This window comes from Protopterus annectens, chromosome 2.part1 (genome assembly GCF_019279795.1).
Source record: "Protopterus annectens isolate FY-2018-M chromosome 2.part1, PAN1.0, whole genome shotgun sequence".
NCBI lineage: Eukaryota > Metazoa > Chordata > Ceratodontiformes > Protopteridae > Protopterus > Protopterus annectens.
Window position 1 is genome coordinate 662181692 of NC_056729.1, and position 24456 is coordinate 662206147.

Sequence of the window (24456 nt, forward strand, 5' to 3'; positions counted from 1 at the left end):
CCCATCCCCTTGGCAAACTGATTCCACAGCCAACACCACCAAACTAAAAAACTTCCCAATATCACCATGTGACCTTACCTCCCCCCTACCCTTCTCTAACTCACGCATTAACCTCCAAATCAAAACTAACCCCCTCTCTTATCAAAGACGAACTAAAATAATTCACAAATTGACCAAACTCTATCTACAACTACTCCATAAACTCACTTGCAGTGGTGATATACACTCCAGTCCGGGACCCAAAACATCAATCAGCCCAAACTTAAATCAGCAAAATCCCCTACACCACAGACCTACCTCAGCTCTCCTCTTCTTAAACATTAATGTAAGAAGCATACTTAACAAAATTCATGACCTTCATGTCCTACTAGCTCTATACAAACCAGATATTGCTGTCTTAACTGAAACATACAAACCAGATATTGCTGTCTTAACTGAAACATGGCTCAAACCACATTATCACAATAATGAGATTACTGCCCCGGGTTGCAACATTATCCGAAGAGACAGATCAGAGAAAAAGGGTGGAGGTGTTGCAATATTATTCCAAAATCATCTTACCTTAGAACAATTAGATTACACTACCCATGAATTCAAAGATGCAGAACTAATCCTTGCCAAATTAAAAATAAGTTCCAACAAACATATAATTATTGCAGGTGGCTATATACCACCAGACAATAACATCACTGTAATGGAAAGCCTGCTTAACTGGACCTCCAACTCCCTTCCACATGAAACCATACTATTAGGAGACTTCAATATTGACTGGCTTCACTGCTCCAGCCATAACCCCTCTGCCTTCATAAACCTCCACAGGTTTACCCAAACTATAACCACCCCCACTTGAATTGACAAAACTTTCAAACACCAGTCCATCTTAGACTGGATCCTGGTATCTGACCCCGCTCTGGCACAGCAATCTGGTTGTCTTCTAGATACCCTAAGTGACCATCATCCAACCTACCTAATTAGAACAGATCCCAAATTGTTAGAAAAATATGTATTTAAATATATGTGAAATGCTAGTTTAAAAGCAAGGTAGTTTATAATGCATTTTATTCTATTAATCATATAACAGAAGGGATAAATTCATGTGTAAATGCAAGTAGCTTCTGAAACTGCAGTGTGCTTTGACCCCTGACCCTGGCAGCTGCCAGCTCAGCAAGCTTAATGTTTATGCTTTTCATAAGTGATTATCTGCTGGGTCAGGAAATTAAATGTGTAAATCTTCCGCTCCTTCCTGATGAGATAACTTGTCCTTGTAAATAATTAAATCTTCCTTTCCTGATGGAGTAACTTGCCCTTGTAAGATAAAAACACAGCTGGTGGGAAAGTGAAACAGAGAACAAAGAGGTGAATTTAAAGACTGAATCTGCTATTGTATTCGAACTGATATGAGACCTTTAAGAAGTAACTTTACAGAAAGACATTATGACTGACCAGCTGGATAGCAAGGCCGTATTGTATCTAAAGGAAAAGTTTTTAAATGTACTGCATCAGCATTATTAGATGAATAGAATACTGTTAGTAAAAGTGATGTAGATGCCTTGTGACTAACCACGTCAGTAAGGTGGGCATAACTTGAATGCAAACACTATAAAATATTCTGTACTTCCTGCATCATGTCAGACAAAATTCTGTACTTGTATGGTTTTTTGCCTCCTGGTGTACACTAGTAAACTTTTGAATCTGAACCTCCTGTGTATTGAATTATTAATTTTATTTAACAGTTTGGTCCTTCGGACCAGAATTCCTTTGGTAAGCTGCAGATCAGAGCGTATTGGTGGTCGAATACTGCGCAGGAGAATTTACCGAAATGGTCCTTCTTGAGTGAAAAGACCTCCGACTGAATTGTCGTGTGTAAAGAGGCTGGCCACTTTCTGATCTGTGGCTGAAGAGCGGAATTAGAACAAATTTCAAAACCGGGAGGCTCAGGTAGGAAGAATTTGCCTTTTTTCTGTTTTAGATCAGGGACTAGGTTACAGTATATTGTTGTCAAGATTTGTTTTGCAGATCAGGGACAAAAGGAAGTACTGTATATTTGGTCATAGATCAGGGTAACAGAATAAGGTAGGCAGTTATTCTAGATAAACTGTAAACAGGAACTAAGAATTTGATATCACATGATAAAAAAGGGTTAAGTAACATTTTCTTTGACATGGGTAATCAGTGCACTAAAACCTCGCGAGATCTGCCCCTAACCGAAGACGCAAAATACATGCAATTACAGCGTGCTGATAATGTTAGGTATTATACGAAATGGGTTAACAAATATGAATTTGATGGTAAACTAGATAAACTTACACTAGTTAAACTCCTTAAACAGCTTAAATCTGATGCAGGAGGTCAGGCAAAAAAGCAACGCCAACTAGGCATACCTCAAGCACACAGGTGGATTGAGGAAGCAAATCGTAGAGAACAGAAGCTTAAAAATTCAAAAACATTATTTTTAGACAAAGAGGATAATAACTTGGTAATAGCTACAGCTCCTCCTCCCTTGCCCCCTCCCTTACCCTTTTCAGGATATGAAGCGAGTGGACAGGCTGGTCCGCCTCCGCGTTATCCTGAAGTTTCAGTAAGACCACAACCATTTGTTAGAGATCCTATTGAGACTAGGTCTCGAACACGTAAAACATATAGGGACACAGAATCATACCAAATAGAGAGAAATCTACAGGATGAGAGTGAGGAAGAAATATGCCCACTTATAGAAGTTCCAAATCCTCAGGCAGGACAGGAAGGGCAAGACCCAACACTCTTAGTATATAGACCATGGACACCGGAAGATATCCGAAAGGCTACTGAGGGAATCCCCCATCCGAAAGTTAATTTTACGAAATTTTTAGAAGATTTACAAGGCATGAGGTTAAGTTACCACTTGAATGGGGAAGAAGTAGAAAAAGTAGTAAGACAAATTATAGGTCCAGATTGGCACATGATTTGTGGCACCTGGAATCCTCGTAATGCAGAACTTAGGCCACTCCCACATAGTGACTCAGAGTTAGACAACAGAGTGAAAGGTCTGACAGACCGAATCTCTGAGAAATGGAAACCCAGAGCAGACTGGACTTGCATTAATCAATGCATAGAACAGGAAAATGAGACAATAGATGGATATTATGCTAGATTATTAGAATGTTTTAATAATCATAGCGGTATGTCGGTTCCTGAGAACCAAACGAATGATTCCCCGTATGAACAACAATTAAAAAACGCATTTTGAAAGGTTGCATTGCACCTATTAGTAGCTTCATTACGAAGCATATGATAGATCATCGAACAGGGAGGCTACAAGCCTTACTCGAATACGCTAGACATGCTGAGAGACATTTTAATAGTAAAAAGAAAAAAAAGGCACAAGTCTTCACTGCTGAAGATGGAGCTGAAGTATTTGTATTACAGTCAGGTAAAAAGGGCAAGAAGAATGCCCAGGGAAACAAACAGTCTGACAAACGATCAGAAGATTTTGAAGAAAGGAAAAAGAGAGGTGAATGCTTTAAGTGCGGAAAGAAAGGGCATCTAGCTAGGGACTGTAAACAAAATAAGAAAGCAACGACGGAAGATAAAGGGGATGAGGACTGACTATATGATAGTGAGGATACATCATATGAAAGTCAGGGATCACCAGTAGCAGCTAGAATAGAAAAGACAAATGCCAATGTAGTAGAAGGGACAGAGGAAATACAAATTGACTTAGACGAAAATGGAAATGAAATTTTAGATTTAGCATTGTTGAGCCTGGAGCTCTACCTAGCAGATACAAAACCGGAAGTGACACTTCTGGTGGAGGGAAGGGAAGTCAAATTCCTGTGTGACTCAGGAGCATCACGGACTTTGATACACCCCTCCAAGTTACCAGAACATTCTGAATCACCTGATTATATATTAGTAAAAGCAGCAAATGGACAGCTATACAGGGAGCCACTTTCCCATGATATAGCAATAACTGACCCTGTTTCAGGTAAGACCCAGAGAAGTAAAATAGTTGTTTCTGCAAAGTGTCCAGTAAACCTATTGGGCAGAGACCTTATGCAGATATTTGGCATAGCAGTAGTTCCAACTGTACAAGGTATGGAGGCACAGAGACAAATGGATACATTTGTAGTGTGATCGGAGGGTGAAACTTTTTACTGGTACAGCCAGGACCTAGTCACGACTGGTCCAGGGGCAGTAACCGAGGAACTGATGAATGTAGCCATCAGTAAAGCCCCCTCCCTTGACACTGATCGACAGCATTTGTTACACTGTACTCTATACTACTGTACTACACCAGGACCTGATAGAGAGTATGAGCAAGAACTGTTTAGAAATCGTGCAACTAGATTGGTTTTGCGTACTTTGTACTGAGATACAGAGGGGAACAGTGTAGTTAGCTGTTCATTACCTCAAGAATTCCTTGCATTGTATAGATCAAATTGGTTGCCACATGTCAGCTTGACAAAGAATAAAAGTGTCAAATGGGCAGATTTAGGAGAAAAAGTAACAAGATGGGAGAAACAGACTGATTTAGAACTGTCAGAACAAGGGATACAAAAACAAAACTGAATTGGTTGACACAGACACATCCAGCTGTACACTTGCAATCTAGTGAGGACAGCTGATTAGCATTTTTATTAGAAGAAGAAGAAAAGGCCTTGTGTGAAATTCCAACAACTCTTTGGTCAACAGGCAAGTCAGATGTAGGACTTATTCGAACAGCAGGACCAGTTACAATTACCCCAAAGTCAGCTTTTAGACCACAGAAGAGACAATACCCTTTGAGAAAGGATGCAGAAATAGGAATTAAGCCTATAATAGCAGCATTACTCAAAGAAGGAGTACTGGTAGAATCTCCTGATTCACCATGTAATACACCCTATTTCCTGTTAAAAAAGCAAATGGGGAATGGCGAATGGTACAGGATTTACAAGCTGTAAATAGTGCAGTAATACCTAGAGCACCCACGGTGCCAGACCCACATACTTTGTTAAATGATTTAGAACCACAACAGAAGTATTTCTCTGTGGTAGATATTAGCAATGCTTTCTTTTCAATACCTATACATCCTGATAGTCAATATTGGTTTGCATTTACATTTCAGGGTAAAAGGTATACGTATACTCGACTACCACAGGGATATTGTGAGAGCCCAACAATATTTGCACAAGAAATGGCTAGCAACTTGGCAGGGTTTACCCCACCGGGAGGTAGTCAAATTCTACTTTATGTAGATGACATCTTGCTAGCAGCCCCCACCCAGCAACAGTGCAGGGAGGATACTGTAGCATTATTGAAATTTTTAGCAATACAAGGACACAAAGTAAACAAAAGTAAGTTACAACTTTGGAGAAAACAAGTTAGATACTTGGGATATGTAATATCCAATGAAGGTAGAATACTAGATGAGGAAAGAAAAACAGCAATTTTGCAAGCACCCAAGCCAACGACCAAGAAAGAAATGATGTCTTTCTTAGGTACAACTAATTTTTGTCGGAGCTGGATACCAAATTATGCTTTGGAATCTGCTCCACTGACTGACTTGATATATAAGACACCAATGGCAGCACAAGACATTTTACAATGGACAACAGAAGCAGAAACGGCTTTCTGCAGGTTGAAGCAGTTGATAGCTTCTTCTTTAGTTTTAGGACTTCCAAATTATCACAAACGGTTCTTTCAGACCGTAGATTGTAAGCAAGGGTACATGACATCAGTATTGACGCAACAACATGGGGACAAGCAACGCCCCATAGCTTACTATTCATCACAGTTAGACCCAGTGGCGCGATCTTTGCCTCACTGTGTACAAGCAGTAGTTGCAGCCGCAATGGCAGTACAGGCTTCGGCCTCAGTGGTGTTATTCCACCCTCTCACATTGAGAGTGCCTCATGCAGTTGCAATAATTTTACTGCAAGAGAAAGTGGCATACCTTTCTCCTGCTAGACATCTTTCATGTATGACTATACTGCTGAGTCAACCTCATATGACAATTGAACGATGTACGACATTGAATCCATCAACATTACTTCCAACTCCTGCAGAGGGCACACCACACAGCTGCCTGCAGGAAATTGAACAGTTAGCTTTACCTAGACAAGATCTTACAGATATGCCCTTGGATAATGCTGAGGTGACATATTACGTGGATGGCTCATGCAGAAGGGGTCCTACAGGGAAGAATCTGGTAGGGTATGCAGTAGTTACAGACACTGAAATTTTAGAAGCTCAATCCTTACCACACAACTTATCTGCACAAGCAGCTGAACTGATAGCTTTGACGCGAGCATGTACTTTAGCAAAAAACAAGTGTGTAAACATATATACTGACAGTCAGTATGCTTTTTCTACAGTACATGTATTTGCACAACAATGGAAAAATAGAGGAATGATAACATCCAGTGGAAAACCTATTAATCATGCGCAATTTATTTTGGAGTTATTAGAATCTATTCAATTACCTACCAAAGTAGCTATTTGTAAATGTGTAGCTCATACAAAACAGCAGGATAGGATTTCGAAAGGCAATGCACGAGCTGATGCAGCTGCAAAGCAAGCAGCCTCAGACTCAGAAACTTTACTTTTAAATGAGGAATTATAACCCTCTGAGATTTTAGATTTAGACATGTTAAAAACAATGCAGATGCTTACTACAAAAGGAGAAAAACAAAAATGGGTAAAACGAGGTGCAATTCTTGAGAATGGACTGTACATTTCCAAAGAAAGAAAACCGATATTGCCGTCTAATTTATTTAGATATGCAGCTTTGTTGAGCCATGGGCAGTGCATGTCTCAACAGGGGGGATGGTACAGTTAGTAAATCGAATATTCCAAACATACGGATACACAAACTACACAAAAAAATTTTGTGCAGCTTGTCATACTTGTAACAAGCACCATGCACAAGGGGCATTTAAAACCAAGCAAGGAAGTTTTCCTATACCACCATACCCGTTCCATACTATTTGTATGGATTTCATAGAATTAAATAAATGTGAAGGGAAAAAGTTTTGTTTAGTTATTATAGACATGTTTTCTAAATGGGTAGAAGCTTTTCCAACCAAAAACCCGGATGCAACAACAGTGGCAAAAGCCCTGATAAAAGAAGTAATCCCTAGATTTGGCATTCCGGAGAGGATTTATAGTGACAATGGCACACATTTTGTGAATCAGATGATTCACCAGCTTGGGAGATTTTTTGGTATCTCCTTGAAGAACCATTGTGCTTACCACCCACAGTCAGCAGGACTGGTGGAAAGGTACAATGGCACCCTAAAGAACAAGTTAAGGAAGCTAGTAGAAGAGACCCAAAAGAATTGGATATACTGTCTGCCTTTAGCACTGCTGAGTATGAGAATGGTTCCAACTGTAAAGGGTCTGACTCCCTTTGAAATGGTTTTTGGGAGAGCATACTATGTGCCTCAGTGGAAAGCTCTCATGTCTGCAGAGCAAGAGGCTGACAGTTAGTTAGCAGAATATATGAAGAAATTGTTAAGGAATAAATCTGTTTTGCAGTTTAACTCTTTTTCAGATAAGGAACAGACCAGACCGGTGGAAGCAGTCTTGGCTCCTGGGACGTACGTTTGGGTGAAAGTGACGAAAAGGAAGAATTGGGCGAGCCCAAAGTGGGAGGGACCGTACCAGGTTCTGTTGGCAACGCCTACTGCAGTCAGAGTAGCTGAGAGGATGTCCTGGGTTCATTTAACGCATTGTAAACCAGTAAAGAACTTTCAACTTGATAAATACTTTGTGACTGATATACAACCAGACCGAGATGGCCAAAAACAAAGTGAATAGAAGTCTAGATCAACCCCAGAGATGTTGCATAATCATTTTGTTGTGTGTACATTTATTAACTGTAATTGTGACAATTTTCCTCTTGCTGTGGCTTATCCTACACACAACCACACAAGTGAAAGTGGGAAGGCGTGATGAAACATCTATAGATTGGCATCCAAATTTTAACACATACCTAGCCATGAAACGTGTGTATGCAGAGACTATGAACATTTCAAATTGCTGGGTTTGTACAGCTATATCAACAGCATATGGAGGACTGATAATGTCCGCTGTCCCTTTGGGGATAAATGAGACTTGGGAGAATTTACTTTTCGACACAGGAACTGTGAGATCACAAGACAAAATAGCATTATTTTTACCTGTTACACAAAAGGGAATTGTGTGTTTTTTTAAAAACGATACCCTCCAAGTAGGATGGAGTAATTGTAATATTACGATATCCTACAAGTGTTACATTAAAGTTAAAAGTGGAGGTACTGTTTGTAATACTAACTATGATTCATATTTGAGCACAATGAAAACAACATTGAATGAAGTATGACAAAACCCTGTTTTGTTTAAACAATTGTCAGTTATAGATCAGAAAATGTTTCATGCAGGGCTGATGCGTATTAGTACTAAAGTAGAAAACTGTTATTTTATTTGTGGGAAAAAGGCATATAAATGGTTACCTGAGAATTGGTCCGGCAGTTGTTTTTTGGGTTATCTGGTTCCAGCAATAAGACATACTGCAGAATTACCTTTGGGTAAGATACGGAACGTAAGAGAAACAGCTCGAAAATCTGAAGGTCCAGTTAAGAAACCTGTGAATCCAGTTGGGAAGATCGAAGCTGTTTGGAAAGACCATAATTCAGTAAAAGACAAAAGTGAATTGACTCATATGGACTTGAGTGACAGTGTTATATCCTGGGCAGGAATATTCCAGCCTGTGGAGCAGTCAAATCGATCTGGGAGCTGAGGAAGTTGTCGAAACTTCTCGAAGTAATGAGTAATGCAACTTTTTCCACCCTAGAACTGGTGACTGATGAACTGAATGCAATGAGAACTGTTGTGCTACAAAATCGGATGGCTCTTGACTTCACCCTAGCGGCAAGAGGTGGTATGTGTGCGCTTATCAAAGAAGAATGCTGTGCTTATATACCTGACAATCGACATTAGATAAATAATCACCTAGAGGTAATTCAGCAAGTATCAGCCATGACTGAACCAGGCCCAAACCCACTGATGAACTTTTTCCAGAATCTGTTTGGGGGGTGGGGTTCCATCCTAATGAACATTCTAATTGCTATTTGTGTGGGTATACTCCTAATAGGAGCATGTGTTTGCTGTGGAATTCCCTGCATGAAAAGATTAATCAAAGATTTTGTTGATGTATCTGTTACTGAAACTTTCTACCAAGATATTGAAATTGGAAGATTGATTTCAGATGACGCTTTTTCTGAAGTATAGATTAAATGACTCACCTAGCTGAAAATCCTGAGTGGGAAAGGCTAGGAGATGAAATGACACTATGCATACTTCAAAATAGAATAAAAAGTATTAATAGGGGGGAAAATGTTAGAAAATATGTATTTAAATATATGTGAAATGCTAGTTTAAAAGCAAGGTAGTTTATAATGCATTTTATTCTATTAATCATATAACAGAAGGGATAAATTCATGTGTAAATGCAAGTAGCTTCTGAAACTGCAGTGTGCTTTGACCCCTGACCCTGGCAGCTGCCAGCTCAGCAAGCTTAATGTTTATGCTTTTCATAAGTGATTATCTGCTGGGTCAGGAAATTAAATGTGTAAATCTTCCGCTCCTTCCTGATGAGATAACTTGTCCTTGTAAATAATTAAATCTTCCTTTCCTGATGGAGTAACTTGCCCTTGTAAGATAAAAACACAGCTGGTGGGAAAGTGAAACAGTGAACAAAGAGGTGAATTTAAAGACTGAATCTGCTATTGTATTCGAACTGATATGAGACCTTTAAGAAGTAACTTTACAGAAAGACATTATGACTGACCAGCTGGATAGCAAGGCCGTATTGTATCTAAAGGAAAAGTTTTTTTAAATGTACTGCATCAGCATTATTAGATGAATAGAATACTGTTAGTAAAAGTGATGTAGGTGCCTTGTGACTAACCACGTCAGTAAGGTGGGCATAACTTGAATGCAAACACTATAAAATATTCTGTACTTCCTGCATCATGTCAGACAAAATTCTGTACTTGTATGTTTTTTTGCCTCCTGGTGTACACTAGTAAACTTTTGAATCTGAACCTCCTGTGTATTGAATTATTAATTTTATTTAACACAAATCATCAAACAACCTGTCCTCAGAATAGTTAGAAACAAAAAAAACTTTATAGCTACTGATCTCATCAGTACTCTAAAAAGCTGTAACTGGACCCCCCCCCCCCCACTAAAACATCTACCTCTAGATGATGCCATTGAGTACTTTAACACAACCTTCATAAAAATCTTAAACCATCATGCACCCCCTAGGACCATTAGAATAAAAACTAACTATGCCCCATGGCTAAGAAAAGATACCAAAACTATAATGAAAGAAAGGGACAAGGCCAGGATTCAATATCAGAAAAACAAAACGACTACTTTGAGACAAAATTATGCAAAGCTCCGTAACAAAGCCAAAAAACAAATCAAACTAGACAAATTCAGCTACTATACAAGCATGCAAGAAAAATATGCTCACAACCCACAAAAATTCTGGGCTACAATAAATGGTATACTGCATCCAGGAAAGTCCATGACTCCAACCCCTGTGCTTCCAAATAACCATGAAAACTTTCCTACTCAGTTTAACAAATTCTTTACCAAAACAGTCTAGACCCTTGCCAATGCCCAAAATAGCACTAGCAGCCCCACACAAGTAACTACTCCAACCCACCCCGATATACAAAACAATAGCCCCAGTTTTCACCTCCACTCTGTATCCACCACATCAATATCTAAACTCCTTGGTAAACTTAAACCAACCACTCTAGCAGCTGATAAACTGCCAGCAGACTTCCTTTGGATCTCAGCTGAAGCTATAGCCTATCCTGTCTCTATTCTCATAAACAGATCTCTCTCAGAATGCAAAGTCCCCACCTCTTGGAAAACATCATATATAATTCATATATAATTCCACTGCACAAAGGAGGCAACTCCTTAGACCTCACCAACTATCACCCAATACAATCCTATCACCTTTATCCAAAATATTAGAAAGAGGTGTTCATACTCAACTAACACAGTCCCTCCAGAATAACAGCCTACTCTCCATATCCCAGCATGGCTTTAGACCTTCCCATAGCACCACCACAGCAATACTATCATTCACCAACATAGTTAACCACCTCAGCAAAAGGGTCTATTTGTTTCTTCCATATTCTTAGACCTATCAAAAGCCTTTGACATGGTAAACCACAGTCTGCTTCTTGATACCCTATCCATCCTAAATATAAGTCCCTCCTCTATATCATGGTTCGACAGCTACTTATCTGCTCGTCAGCAAGCAGTCCTATTACAGGAGCAACTGCCCCCCCCCTGTTACCAGTAACCATAGGAGTCCCTCAAGGATCCATCCTTGGCCCATTGCTGTTTTCTCTATTTACTAATCAGATCTCTTCATCCTCTCCCACTGCCTCAATAGTACAATATGCAGATGACTCCACCCTCATATGTGCTGCCCCTACCCTTAGTGAACCCTTACCCAAAATAATTTCACCCTAGCCGAAATTTGGTTTACTAACATCAAACTTCTTCTTAATCCCAAAAAAAAAACAAACTAATTCTTTTCAGCCCTGGCAGAGCTCCTCCCCTAAATAATAATTTCACCATTAACTCCATAAAAAACATTCAAATCAATCCGACCACACACACTAAACTGCTAGGTGTAGAAATAGACAGGTTTGACATCCACATAGCACAAACCATTAAGAAAGTTAATAAAAAACTTGGTCTCCTCTACAGGAACAAACTGTTTATGACAAAACGCACCAAAGTAACCATCACAAGGACTCATCTTCCATCTACTCTCCTCTATGCCTCTCCCATCTTGACCAATCTCTGCCAAACTAATTTAAATGCAATGGAATCTTGCTACAACAAGATTGCCAAGTTTGCTACTGAAGCCTCATATAGGTCCCACCACTGTCTATCCCTTAAGCAACTCAACTGGCTTGAGTTGCCTCATATACTTCTTCTCAATCAACTCTCTATAGCGCACAAACTCTACTACCTTCCTGAAATAACTCCAGCACTTCAGCACCTAATTCAGCCCCACATTCCCTCTAGAGCCTTAAGATCTAGTAATCAGAACCTCATAACTGTCATGAAACATAAAAACGAAGCTGGTAGGTCCCTCTTTGCCAGCACCATTGCCAAACCTGGAACACACTACCAAGCCAAATAACTTCTACCATCTCCTTTAGTCAATTCAAAAAACTCCTGAAAACCCACTATCTAAGTAACTGGCTATGCACATGTAACTCACCAGGCTAATCCATACCAAGAGAATTTGTCAGGGTACAGCTATGTATAAACAGTTTCTCCCCTGAAAGCTTCCAAACCCGTGTACATTTACCTTAAAAAACTTATAACTGCAAAAGAAAAAAAAATGTACCTCTGATTGTCTACTGTAATAAATGTTAATCACTAGCATGATGTCCTGTTGTGTGTATATATGCTATAGGTATGTTTGTTAATCACTAGCATGTTGTCATGATATATATATATATATATATATATATCTATATATATGCCATATGTATGTTCTACTTCTTTTTACTCTCATGCAATTGTATTGTAATGTGGAGCTTTTCTCCCTGGGCTTCCGCTGAAAATGGACCTGTGTCCAGTCGGACTTTCCCGGTGAACAAATGTAAAATAAATAAACAAACATACCAACACTAGATGGTTTCAGATAAACTCTGGAGTGCCCTCTCTAAAGTCTGTGTGAATTTGTATCTGACTAGGCTCTTTGGGATGGGTAGAATTTCCCTATCTACATTCTTTTCCTTTTGTCTAACAAACATTAAAATCAGAGGTGAAAAAATATAAGAAATTATTTCTTTAATAAAGAATGCTTTTTATTGAGTTGCTCTAAAAAGTAAAAAATAAGGAAGAAGAGTGAAAACTTTGCAAAAGAAACGCAGACGAGCTGATTTCAGAAAAAAATTCTGGTAAAGAGGTACTAGGAGAAGTAGCAGGAATCAGCAAAACCAACTTCAAATGCTTTTCTAAAATCAGCTTGTCTGTGTTTCTTTTGCAAAGTTTTCACTATTCTTCCTTATTTTTTACTTTATAGAGGGACTCAATAAAAAGCATTGTTTATTAAAATTATATATTTTTATTTTTTACTTTTTAGTCTTTAAGTAAAATATTGTGCATATGTGAGTAACTCCTCCTTATGAAATATCTTCCACCTTAAAGCGAAACACTTTAGGTGCCACATGAGATTCTGAGTGTTTATCAATCATTTGTGTAAGTTGCATGAACAGAATTCAAATAATGTAAAACCTGTTACTACTGATAAAAGTAGTTAATTTCATTCCAAGGGTGAAATGCAAGCGTGAACAAGAAAACTTATGTGCTACCTGACACTCTCTGGCATGATGTTAATATCTTAAAGAAAGCCGTCTTTTTTTTTTTTAGGTATTGGTTACTTGACTGTTTGTGTGCCTACTACAAGATGTGGTAAACAAACAAATGCAAACGCAGTTATCACAGTAGGCCTAATTATTTCTCTGTGTGTGGACATTTATATTTTGTTATTCTTCAATTTTTTTTTTCAGTTTTTCTTGTTGCTTTGCTACCTTTTTCAGTCAAGTAAGAATAGCTTAAATACTTATTTCAGAGGGACCAAGAAATTTTAGTCTGCTTAATTGTGTAGTTCAGAGACCCTGATGTAGCAGCAGTAGAAATGAAATCTGGGTCTGCAAAATAAAGTTCAACGTGTTAAACTGCTTACTAACTCATTGCCAAATATTTGGATATGTCAGTGAGGAAAGATACTGGTAGACTATTAGAATAGTCTTAATCCACATTTGTAAACATGTGAGTGTTTGAGATTGAGTGTGTGTGTGTGTGTGTGTGTGTGTGTGTGTGTGTGTGTGTGTGTGTGTGTGTGTGTGTGTGTGTCCAGCCCTGATATTTCTTTTGTCAGGAATTTCTGCTGTTTTTTTTTTAGTTCTGCTAAACAGCTTATGCAGAAACAGCAGCACTGTATTCAGTGATAGGTTGGGCGAATTACTGATCTGTGTAAAAATACAGTAACTTCTTTAGACCAGCTCTGTGTATTCGTACCCATCACCAGGTGATGGGTGGTGAGTGGGGTTTGGGCTGGCCCTGCTACTGCGCATTGGGGGGAGTACTACAATGCAATATCATGGGTGTGTCTGTGTGTGTGTGTGTGTGTGTGTGTGTGTGTGTGTTTGTGCGTGTGTGTATGAATGTGTGGAGGAAATTATGTAGAGAGATGTCAGAGTGCATGAGTGACTGTGTGTGTGTGTGTGTGTGTGTGTGTGTGTGTGTGTGTGTGTGTGTGTGTGTGTGTGTGTATGGATGTGTGGAGGAAATTAAGTAGAGATGTCAGAGTGTATGGAGTGTGTGTGTGTGTGTGTGTGTGTGTGTGTGTGTGTGTGTGTGTGTGTGTGTGTGTGTGTGCGTGAAGGCTGTTTGCAGTACAGCACATCCTGATCTGTCCCTCTGTGGTTCAGTCATGTCTTTGTGGGTGTGTCCCCCACTGACAAGAAGCTCAGTGTTTTTTTCACTGTCTTGCAAGAATGTGACAGAACCACAGAGGGACAGAGCCACAAGGCTAATTTCCATAAAAATAATTCTAATAAAAATAAAATATATATCAAAATCGTATAAACAAACAAAGTAGAAGATGAAAACTGTACTATATGCTCTGATTATAAAAAATACATAAGCAAAATTTTATATTGCTATGCAAGTGTGGAACCAAAATAAATCTTCTCCTACCAAACCATTGCACAATGAATCAAAAACCTACACTGTATGGTTTCATACACACATTTATAAGAATGAATGTGTTTTAGAAGAGAGGCGAGTTTAGTTTGTGAGTGGGCTTTTATAGTATCTAATTTATTTTCTCACTTGTACAGCAGTATAGGGCTAGGATATCCTCATGTGGTAAGAGTATCTAAGACAGCAACATGAGCCATTCAACATGTGCAATCTAATCTACGTAAGTGTTATGATGGCAAGCATCCCAGTGTGTGTGTGTGTGTGTGTGTGTGTGTGTGTGTGTGTGTGTGTGTGTGTGTGTGTGTGTGTGTGTGTGTGTGTGTGTGTTGTGGCTTCCTTACTTGTGGCAAAATGACTGCTGTGCTTACCAAAGCTTACTGTGCATGTTGTTGTGATTGAGAAGTTTGATGTCACAGGAATAATGGTTTCCTACTGTGTTCATCCAAGCATGTCACTTCATTTTGACTATGACATACATTACTCACAGGTTTTGTCTTGCAATGATGACCTGCTATGGCATTGCAAGGCACAGTATATATACGGTATCACTGATTACCTAAATAGCATGCTTCACAGTCCAATATGATTGCATTTCTGTTACAGATCACATTTATTCATGCTGTAATTGTTGTTATGCAATTCATTCTTTCCGAGAATGCTTGTGTTATTGTTTTCCAGAACTGGATGCACAAGTATACATGGTACAGCATACCTGTGTTTGCCATGGCATGGTTTCCTGTATGTACTGCACAAGTATACACTGTACAACATACCTGTGTTTGCCATGGCATGGTTTCCTGTATATACTTCACAAGTGTACATGGTACAGCATACCTATTTTTGCCATGGCATGTTTTCCTGTATATACTGCACGCGTATACATGGTACAGCATACCTGTGTTTGGCATGGCATGTTTTCCTGTGTGAACTACCAATAGTAATCTTCACATTAAGGTAACACTTGTATTCCACAGTTTAGCATCACATGCTTACTCATGTGCTTACTGTATATTCACACAAATACTACACTACTCAGCTAACACTGGTTTGTGTGTTTTTCATCACAAGTGGAATTTTACAATGTTTTTTGGACACTGAAGTTATCTCTGAAAGTCTATGGCACTTGTTGTTCAGGTGTCTCAGTGACAGTAACTTATATGCTGCCTTTGGTGATTACAGCATCCTGACTGAGATGCCATTTGTGTCCTGTCACTGATGTAACCTGAATGCCATGTCTTGCATGATGACTGCATATTCTAGATGTTGCCTTGGCATATTGTACAACCTGTACAATGGCAAAAGTTGTGACAAACCATACTGCTGGTGTATCATGCAAGTTGTGTTACTATCACATAACCTTCAACCCACGCAATGGCATATATACACAATGCAGTCTGTCTATGCAATTAGCACCTCTTGGCATTTGACAATGGCAATGTCCACATGTGATATACATACCAGTATGCCCACATTAGCTGATGTACATGTGCTAATTTTCTACATATGTAACACTACTGTACATTATTAAAAACAGCATCCAACATTTCTGCTGTCTTCATAAGGTATGTAACAGAAGTTGAATTACTGTGCCTGGCATGTGTGATGTGACTATACAATTACAGAAGGGTAGATGTAATAAGCTGCTTTTTGTACATGTGCACATACATGTCACAAATCAAAGTTCAGATATTGCTGTGTTGCCTAAATCAGCATATACATCTGCAGCTTTTGTCACCTATGCCTGCTTGTTCTTTCCCTTGCATCCTCATGAACATCTTGTGATGCATGTGATTGCTATTCTTTTGGTGCCTGTGGTTCTTGGGGTAGATCACCCTCACCTAGGGTTGTGTGTGTGGACGTATTCATACTGTGCAGCATGACACACATTGTGACCATTTGTGCAAAGTTTTCTGGTGTGTACTGCAGTGCTGCCCTGGATGTGTCTGGATATCTGGATCTTGCTCAGTCATTTTCTGAGTCATGGTGTGTGCTCTGTTAAATGCATCCTCAGCAGGTATGGATGGAGTTCTGAAGGGTATTATGAGCTAGGACTCCACTGAATAACCACAGTACTTGTTTGTGTAAATACAAAGAACATTAACATGGCTGCATTACAAAATATCACACAGAAACTATTCATATGCAGGTGTACTTACCAAGTAGTAGCCCTAAAAGGATGTCACCCTTTTGAAATATTGCTCTTAAGGCACTTTGTTTCCAAACTGCAGCATCATACACACTGTGATGATATGAGGTATTGCCAGCTATGCCAGAAGAAGTAGAGCAGTGGATGTGTAACATATGCCAGCACAACTAGCTGGAATTGTGTAAATAATTATATGACATTTGTATATCAAACTGATTTGTACAGATGCTTGTGTTGAAAATGTATTTGTAAATCTGCTTGGGTTAAAAATATACCAACAGTGGGTCCTGACTGTATTGTAACTGATTAAATGTATATGTTTTAACAGAGGATAATGGAACATAAGAGGTTAATCTCAGTCCAGCTAACTTTGCAAAATAGTAAATAGGGAAAATTGGACATGACATAGAATCATTACATTGCAGCCTGGTGTAATTGGGAAGTGGGTGATGTCATCTGCTTGCTGCACTTGACTGCCAGGATCTGTGCTAGTATACAACTAGCTGCTGTCTGGGACTCTCCTACAGTGTTATCCATGTGCCACTGGAATATCCCAAGGGGCAGTTTACCAAGGTTTAGTCACACCTCTGTTAATAGTAGAACTAGGTTGCTATATAAGTTGTATGAGAATATGCGGGGAGCACACATCCCATGCACAGACTTCACTAACTCAAATCTAGTATATATCTATATATCATTTCTTGATTTGAGAGCTGCCTTAACCGTAGTCTTGCTTTCCACAATACTGGATGTCTGTGGATGTCTGGATACATTTGCAGATCATCCTCCAACACCACATGTAGTACCCTAGTCTGCTGTTGTAATACCCATAATCATGAATTAATCTACAAAATCTGCAAAGATATAATGCAATGTTGCAAAAAATGTTTATTTTTGGGCAAATAATGTGGCCTCTGCTGAATGCTTGCTGAACTCTAGTGGCTTATTCTAAAAATAATAGTTCACCACTTTTTATTGTTGCTGGGTGCAGACAGTGTGTTTTGAAATCATGCGCAATTACATAGACTCTGCAATTATCCTATGTTATACTCATTAGCATATACACTGAACTTCTGCTTGTTTTCATACTCATATCTGCCTCAGTTCACCAAAGATCTATATTAGCTTGCTATGCTAGAAGCAAGTTTCTTTTGGAATTCAGCCCTAGTATTACTGATACAGCCATATGTAAAATCCAAGAGACTTATCTTTCTCCATTAATTAGCAGAGGATATTTCCTTTTTGACTACTTGTTTCCAATTTTGTTCTAATGCAATCAATCCTGTCTACTCAATTTTTAAACAGAAAATATTTTTCACAAGTGAGGCAACATCTGTACAAATGATAACATTCTTCTCTGCCAAGTAAGGTGATCAGTGCTTAGAATACAATAGCAGCACTTATTAGGAGAGGTTTTATTAAAGTTCACCTTTTTGACTAGCAAAATATTTTTAAACAATTGTAATAGATAGCAGTCTCACAATACCCTCATCAATATTTTGGAAATGTACAAGAAGGCACAGTTGAAAATCTGTAACCTGATCAATGCATAAATTGTGACTGATCATGAAATAACTATAGGAAAAAAAAAAAAAATATATATATATATATATATATATATATATATATATATATATATACCTTATCCTAGTTATTCCAGATATTTCCCCAGGATCTCCAACATCCTTTTGCAATAAATTATCTGACCAGTGTAGGGATGTTTCCTTTGTAAAAAAAAAAATTAAATACTTTATTATGCCATTATATAAAACAGAAGTACATGTTTGCTGGGCAGTCTAAATAGTCATTTTAACTTTTTAATGTAATCAGTATTGACGCATGTAATATGTATTCATTTAGAAACTGCAATATGACTCAAGCTAATTACTGCTGAGGGAAAGTTGGTCAAATCCCATGTACTTATTATTTCACTGTTAGATGCTATTGTCCTATTAATGGCAAAGCTTTAATGCTCTCTGTCTAAAAGATAAAATGTAAGTTAGAGTATATTATTGATATGAGTATTAGGGTTAGACAAAATATAACTTCATTGGAATGATTCAGTTCCAACATTCAAATTTTGATATCATCATGTATGTTAAAACTAATGCCATTTTTAAGCCACATTGCTTATCAATGAAAAGATGTGCTTTAGGACTGATGCCTAATTATTTTACATAATTTATAAGGTGGCTGATCCAAAAGGGACTGTGACTATTGACAGAAGTAAACAAAGCTTGAGACACTTAACAACTAGATGAAATGGCTTAGTAAATAGCAAAGTCTGTTTTCATTTGAGAAATGCCAGATTATTAATGCTATTTCTCTGTTTTTTATGCTCTATATCAATGTTTTTATGTTCTATGCAAAAAAATGTTGTGGTGTAGCGAGGACTGGAAAGTCAAATTTTCCAATCTAACATGTTACATACAAGTAGGGGATTACAGAATACCCAACTTCCCCTGATTTACTATTGTGAGAGTTAAATAGATTTTTATGAGCTATATAAGAGTAGATAGGAAAATAAGTGGAGATAAATGGTGGATGGGTTACATAAGTGTGCTGTATAAGGAGTTGTGATGGGGTTTAAGTAAGGGGTTAGAGAGCAGATGAGATTTTTTAAGGTCAATCTACTAAGGATGAAAACTCAACATGAAGTCAATCAGTTAACCAGATTAAAATTGTATGTGATAGGATATGAAATTATAATTTTAAACTGAGACTATCTGGTTATGGCACTGTTATAAAAACAATTATATGCAGTGTCGTTGAAAGAAAAAAAAAATATATATATATATATATATATATATATATATATATATATATATATATATATATATATAGCACTGACATGAATTTTCATAGGTTCATAAATTGGTACTAGGCTATTTGCCCTAGAGCCTGTAGAAGCCTAGCCATAACAATTCACTGGCTTTTTCTTCACACAATATTTACTTCCCTTGGGAAAGTATCATTTTTGAATATCCATTGGGATGGATTCACAAGATATTGGGACAGTCATTGACAGACTGGTCAGTATGATGGAATTTAGTCTTGGGAGTATGCAGAGAGGGCATTGCTGAGGACTGTGACCTAAGGCTATAATTCAGTGAGTGAAGTAGCATACAATGACTGGGAAAGAGTCAAGTTTTACATATTTATAGATTAGTGCATTCGGAAAAAGCTTACACCTTTGGTGAAGATTAAAGTCAAGCCTCTGTGAAGGAGAAGGATTTCTGGGTGAGTATTTGTAGCATGGATTGTATCCTAGCAGCATATATTAGAGTGGAGTTATCAGCATATTCTACTTTGGTGGCCTCTTTAGCTGCTGAATTTAGGTCACTGATAAACAAGTTAAATCGCAGCAATCATAGGATAGAGCCTTGTGGGATTCTGAAGGATATAGGGAAGGAAAGAGGCGAGATCTTATTGCCATTTCACTGCTTGGGACCTATTACTGAGGTAAATAAGAAAGCAGTTAAGTGAGGAGGGTGATGACCCATAGGAAGATAATGTTTAGTTCGAAGAATTTGATGAATGACTGTGTCAAATGCCATGGATAAATCCAGAAATAGAGCTGAGGTTAGAAGACCTAAAATTTTATTGTGATTTATTATATCTGTGAACCTTAGAAGGGCAGTGGTTGTAGTGCAACAGGGTATGAACCCATGCTGTGAGGGAGAGAGGAGGTTATAAAAAGCAATATATGCAGGAATATGAAAATGAACACATTTTTCCAAGATTTTGGGTAAGGATGAGTGAATGGCAATAGTTCTATAGTTTGTGAGATCAGTTGATGACCCGTCTTTATGGAGGGGTATTATACTGAATTTTTTCCATAAGGTGGGTGCATATTTTTTCTTTGCTAGAGTAACTTATTACAACTGGGATAGGACATGCAACTCTAACTGCAGCAACTCTGAGGTATTCAGATGGAAGTTTGTCAGGGTTAGTGGTTGTTGTCTTAAGGGTATCTAACTACTTTTTAATGGTAGATGTTGGCACTGGATGGCTGGATTTGTAGTAGTTTATTTTTGTAGAATAGAGATCACTGTTCTCATAAAATGTTAGTTCAACTGTGAATCAATGCTTTTGGAGTTTTTGGTTGTGGATTAGGTGGGTTGGGTTGATTTTCCAGAGCTGAGAAATGTATTTATTGATTTCCAGATATTTTTTGGATTGTTTGATGCTGCATTTTGGGTGTTGCTATATTAAGTTATTTTTGTCCTGTTTTTTGCATTGTTTGTTATGGTCCCTTAACTGTCTGTATTGTTGCAGGGATGTTTGAGACTTTGTAAGTAACCATGACTTCCTGGTTTTATCATTAAGTTGCATGAATTGCTTTGTTTTTTAGCTAACCAAGGATTTGATTTGTTATTAACTCTTGGTTTTCAAAGATGCTTGCTCTGTCAGAATATTTAAAAATATTTTATTACATGTGTCAACTGCTTCAGCAAGAGGAAAAGTTTTAAATGAAGCCCAGTGGATCTGAAGCAGGTTGGAAGTAAAAAGATCTTTCTTGAAGTTACTGAGGTTTTTGAGTGTGTTATAGTGATGAACCTTGTGAGATTGTTTGAAGTGTCTGATTATGTAGCTTAGCTGGCGGTCATTTAGGCTGTCTGATAGGGTGTTATAAAACAGCCTAAGATGTATTCTTTAGATGTGGCCTTGTTAATTCTGGTTAGAGTTTTGATCAATTGAAAGAAGCCATATAGCTGAACTGAATTTTCCACCCTCAGGCCAATTATTACAGAGAGCTATCAGTTTATTGCTACTACAGAGCAATTAACAAGCAGGCACAAATTAGAGCAGGTTTTCTTTCATTTAGTCAATGCAGACACCAAGAAGCTTGGCAGGCTAAGTAACTGGTATAAATATTGTAATTTAATGATCAAGAAAAAGGACAGTGGCCAGCTTAGTAAGTGGTCCTTAGAGTGCAATGCATTCTTAATTAGATCAAAAAATGCCACCTAAGTGACAGTAACCTCAAAATTTCCACTTCATACCCTCTTGGTGAAAGAAAATATAGCCTCAATAATATAATAAACTGGCGTTGTTTCTTAATTAAATTGAACAGAGCAAATATATAAAAAATAGACTGAACAATAAACTCTCAGTAATTCACAGTTTATCTAATACGCCATAGCAAAATAAAAAATGTTCAGTCAACTAGAAGTACTGTGGCTATATATAAATATGGAGAGGAATTCAGTAAAGACTACATGGAGTGATTTTACATGTAGGCACAGTGGCACAACCCCAACATGGAAACCGGCAGCTGAACAATCCAGTAAACAGAGCAGAGGGGCGTGTATGAGCATGCGGACACTGAAGTGTCCGTGGAATACAAATCACCTCATAAGCAGGTGAAATGCATGCAAGTGAGGTTGATTTGTGATCCAAGAAGCTGCATGGTATCCGTGTAGGAGCTGTGCTGGTGTCTGAAATGTACACAAAAAGTAACAGTGTACAGAAATTGAAAAAATAAACAGGGTCTGTAAAGGTTGGATATTGCAATGTAGGGATGGAAATGGCCAAAACAATGTCCAGTGAGTCCAAAAAGCAATGCAAATCATTTTAAAATATTAAAAAAATAAAATGTTGAAAAATAGAAAATAAGAGATTTGCAAAAATAATGCATTATAGTGCCCTGCATGCATAGTCTACAATGACAGGTTTCAGTGGTTGCAGGCCCTGGAGTAGTGAAGTATCCAGGGAATATGCAAGGATCTGTATGCAAATGAGCTGGGGTTACTGAATTGCAAAAATGAGCTACTGTGTCCGCAGATAAAACCCATGTAGGGTCAGAATTGTGTTGGTGTCAGTAGATCAGGTTGCTGACATCAAAAGTGGGTGTGTCACACTGTGTTTAAGAGGATTGGAGCTCAGCAGCAGCTAAGCATGGAGTAGTCCAGTGCTGCTAAGCTGTGTTTAGCATTGCGGCATGTGTTTTAGCTGGTTTAAGCAAAGCTGAGTGTACCCATGCATGGAGGTGTATTTACTAGTACCGTGGGTTTGTGCGCCATGCCCCAGTGTTTAGCAGTGAAAGAAATGTAAAAAAAAATGCAAGGAAATAGCCTGGAAAGCCAATCAAGTATAAATGACTGATAAGCCCTGTTCCACTGACACTGGGCCATTCAAAACCTGCAATGATAGACCTGGCAGGTAGAATGCATCATAGTTAGCCAATCACACAGGCTTGCATCTACAGCACACCACTATAAAGTATGCATACACCCTTCAATCTGATTTTTCCCACATAATCTGCACCATTGGAGTACATACTTGGGAATTTTAACTCACAAAATGATAGGGGCTGCTGCTGCTCTGCTATATTTGTATGTGCTAGAGGCTGATGTCAGTGGTGGTGCTGATACTAACAACAGGCCTAGACTGAAAAGGAGAAGAGTGTTCAGTCCCAGGGTAACCTTCCAGAAGCTACATGAGCTGGAGATTGTAGAGCGCTACATGGTGGACAGGAACATACTACAAGAACTCACCAAGCTCTACTGCCCTCAACTCAGACCCAGAGCCAACAGAGGGGAACCCATCCCAGTTGAAATAAAGGTATGTTTAGCCTTTAGAATACTAGCTACAGGTACTTTTCAAATATCTACTGGAGACATGCATCTGCATCCAGGGTACTCCACCACTTCCTGGCTGCCATGCAAACAAATGCCAGTGAGCACATATTTACCCCATACCCCTGAGAAGAGGGCCAGCAGTATGCATCTCTTCCACCATGTAGCACAATACCCTGAGGTACTGGGTGCCATAGACTGCACTTATGTCCACATCAAAGCACCAACTGGTGATGAGGGTAGAGTCTACATCAACCGCAAGGGGTATCACTTCATCAACTGCCAGGTCATGTGCAATGCCCAGGGCATTATCATGAATGTGTGTGTGCTGGCAGCCCTGGCAGTTATCAAGACTCCCACATCTGGTACCCATCACAGCTGCACCAGACATTTGCTGGGGGGACATCCCATACAGCCATCTACTGGCAGATGCTGGCTATGCACTGGAACCGTGGATGATGGCATCCATCAGAAATGCACACACACCTACCGAAGAATGCCATAATGAGGCACACACACAAACTAAGAACTTCAAAGAACATGTGTTTGGGCTGCTTACATCATGGTTCCACTGCCCCAATATATCTAGTGGAACCCTGCAGTACTCTCCAGGCACATGTGTACACATGTTCACAGTATGTGCCATGCTACATAATATGATCCTGTGGAAACAGCTGTATCAGGAACATCACAGGGAAGGGACACACAGCCCCCACCAGTGCTAAGGTCCCTGCAGCCACAGGGTGACTTGGAGAAGGAACCCCCTGAGCCTGTCCCTGTAGTTAGACCCTGGCCTTGGCAAAGAGGCAATGCATAGCACATGCGCTGACATCCTAGGGATCTAGGGACTGACACCTCACTCCGACTCACATACATAGTAAAAAGGATGCCAGCCACACCACACAACCTGTACCTTACCATGTACTGGCTGTGTACCATGTGCATCTGACAGAGGTGTGAAGCACT